The sequence below is a fragment of the Lycium ferocissimum genome, chromosome 8 (assembly GCF_029784015.1).
Source record: "Lycium ferocissimum isolate CSIRO_LF1 chromosome 8, AGI_CSIRO_Lferr_CH_V1, whole genome shotgun sequence".
Classification (NCBI taxonomy): Eukaryota; Viridiplantae; Streptophyta; class Magnoliopsida; order Solanales; family Solanaceae; genus Lycium; species Lycium ferocissimum.
Window position 1 is genome coordinate 45,091,313 of NC_081349.1, and position 3,995 is coordinate 45,095,307.

Here is a 3,995-nt window from a genome sequence, read left to right on the forward strand (position 1 = left end):
TATTAACCATTTAGATTTTTTTGCTATTACATGTCATTGGGTTGATGACAATCAAGTTATGCAAAAAAGAATTATAGCTTTTTTATATGACGAAGGAAAAGGTCGTCACGATGGAAAATTTTTAGCCGATTCAATGTCTACTATTATGAGATTTTTTAACATTTATAGAAAAACACTTTGTATTGCTTTAGATAATGCTTCTAATAATACAAAGGCAGTTGGTCTTTTAAAAAAAGAAATAAACCCTCCTCTAAAAAATATTTTTCATGTAAGATGTAGTTGTCACATTTTAAATTTAATTGTTAAAGTATGGTCTTGAGCATTTTGATGATTCTCTATTCAAAAAGTTAGAAATGTCATATGCTTTTTTGTAATGCTAATAGGGGAAGAATTAGAGATTTTAAGAATGCTTGTGTGGAAAATAACCTTAGACCTAGGAAAATTCAAATAGAAATTGAGACTAGGTGGAACTACACTTACATTATGCTACAACAAGCATATGAGTATAGGATTCCCATACAACAAGTTCACAACAAATATAATACCGATAGTCAGTGGTTAAATTTTATGCATCAAAGATGTTAAAGAATGTATTGAACTCTTAGAAAATTTTAATAATGCAACTCTTGCTTTTTCTAGACAATTTTATCCCACGGTAACCGAATTTTAGCCTACTTAGCTGAAATAGCTAGAGTTTTACAAGAGTATAAATATAAACCCGATTATCAAGTGGCTATTTTTGAAATGATAATCAAATTTAAGAAGTATTTTTTTCCCATCCCAACTTTATTTATATTGGGTTCTTTTAAATCCTTGTTTAAAAAACTCCTTTTATACTAAAATTTGGTTAGTCAAATTTATACATTTTTAGAAATTGAAGTTTTTAAACTCAACCATCTTTAGTCAAGCCAACTCGCTATTGATGATGAGTTTAGAAAAGTTTTTACTCATTATTCTAGTTTTGGAAGAACGCAAAGACCCCCTTCTCCACGCCCTACTACTTCTCAAAGTAGCAAAAGGGCTTGTCGGTTTAAAAGTTTTACATTCACAGCCAACTTCTTCTTCTACCGTAAACTTTGACGAATATAATTTTTATTTGATGCACCCAAATGTAGATATCAACCAACCGACGAGGTGGACGTCTTAGCATGGTGGAAGAAGACAAGGCAAGCTATCCTAAGACTTTCAAGAATGGCTCGAGATATCCTTACGGTTCAAGTATCAACCGTGCTTCGAGAGCGCATTTAGCTGCGAAGACAGCAAATTGGAGACCATAGACATTCATTATCCCTTAGCTTGCAAGTACTAGTGTGCATTCGAGATTGGATTAGATTGAGGACGCAACCAAAACTTAGAAGTGGAGGAAGGCGAAGAGAAGAAATTGAAGATTTGATAGCTAGTGGACCGACTCAAATGGAAGACTTTGAAGATATTTCCATGACCGAATATGATGTGGGGGAAATTAACGAAATGGTTCAAAATTGGTGATTTTATTATTCTACTATTTTTGTACAACTCATGTATTATTTGCAAGTTAAAAAAAAATACAACTTGCAAATAAATGTTATCCAAGAATGAATAAAAATATATGGCTCATTGAGCTTACTTCTATTTACTTGTGTTCATATTTTTACTTTTATTAAGTTAGAATATACCTAAATATACTAAGAATATACTTATAAGTATATTAAGTTATATATATACTTAAACATATATAAGTATATATAGTATATACTATATATAAGTATATATAGTATATAAGTAAGTATATATAGTATATATATTAAGTTATACATATATTTAGTATATATATTAAGTATATATATATATATGTATATATATATATATATTAAGTTATACATATATATAAGTATATGTAAGTTATACATATATATGTATAACTTAATATATATACTATATATATATATATAGTTATATATATATATATATATTAAGTATATATATATACACATATTTAGTATATATATTAAGTATATATAGTATATAGTATATATGTATATATATTAAGTTATATATATATTTAGTATATATATTATATATATATATATAGTATATATATATAAGTATATATATATAAGTATATATAGTATATAAGTATATATATATATTAAGTTATACATATATATATATATGTATATATATATATATGTATAACTTAATATATATATATATATATATAAGTTATATATATTTATATATATATATATATAGTATATATGTATATATAGTATATATATTAAGTTATACCTATATATATATATATATGTATATATATATATATATATATATATTTAGTATATATATTAAGTTATATATATATTTATATATATATTAAGTATATATAGTTATACATATTTAATATATATTAAGTATATATATATATATATATATATAGTATATATATATATTATACATATATATATATATATATAAGTTATATATATATAGTATATATATTAAGTTATACATATATATATATATATAGTATATATATATATATATATATACATATATATAAGTATATAAGTTATACATATATATGTATAATTTAATATATATACTATATATATATTAAGTATATATATTTAGTATATATATTAAGTATATATAGTATATATAGTATATATATATATAGTATATATATTAAGTATATATATATAAGTATATATATATATAGTACATATATATAGTATATATATTAAGTTATCCACATATATAGTATATATATTAAGTATATATAGTATATATATATATATATTAAGTTATATATATTATATATATATATTAAGTTATACATATATATAGTATATATATTATTATATATATATAAGTATATGTAGTATATAAGTATATATACTATATATATTAAGTTATACATATATATAAGTATATGTAAGTTATACATATATATGTATACGAAAAACACTATTCGTATTTAATAATTAATATATATTTAAGAATATTTAAACTTTAATTATAAAGTTGTATAACATATGTAAATATACCTACAATATACAAATAAATACTATAATATATATATATAATACAAAAAACAAAAAAAAAACATATTTAAAACACTCCAAACCGGACCGGTTCCCGCTTGGAGTTTAAAACCGTAAAATCGGAACTGTTAAGTGCTCGTTTTTTAATCAACCGCCAGTTCATCCAATTTATTAAACGTCTTCGTTAAACTGCTGACACCCTTTAGTGTAGTACGATATGATTTTTGTTTAAAAAAATTAAATTAATTAAGTCAGTTTTCAAATATTAAGATTATCAGCAGTCAATTTTCATACGTTCTATCTTTGTTGATTTTTCAGATTTTTTATCATTTTTCTAATATGTGACGACATACACTGTCAGACACATATTCCTGCAAAGTAGATCTATTCCAGCAAAACATTTTCAAGCCAATTATTCTTTAAAAATATATCAATTATTAAGATATAGATGAATAATTTAAGGAGTCAACTGAAGACAAGTTATTTTAACATGAAATAAATTCTTGAATTATTATCAAAATAAAACTATATATAAATCTGTAACGCCCGAAAACATTCCGCTAAGTATTACATCTTTGCTCAAGCTTTGAGTTGCTACAAGAATGTTCGAAAACTTGTAAGGGAGCATAATACACACGAATCTAATATTTAAGAGGTTGTATGAACGTTTATAAAAGGGAAAGGTAGCTTGAACAAGTTAGAAATGTTTAAGGAAAGAAGACAACCATAATCGCTCATGACATGACTTCAAATGATTATGGGCGTGTAAAGTATGGGAGGAAAAATATTTTTTAATTTTTTCATGTTCAATTTAATAAAAAATTTTTAAAAATATTTTCTCTGAAAACAAGCTTAAAAATGATGAAAAATGAGAAGATAAATGTGTTGTAAAAATAAAGAAAAGAAATAATCATTAAAAGTGCATTGGATGAGACCATTTTTAAAAAAATTCCTGTGGTTTTCCCGCACGAG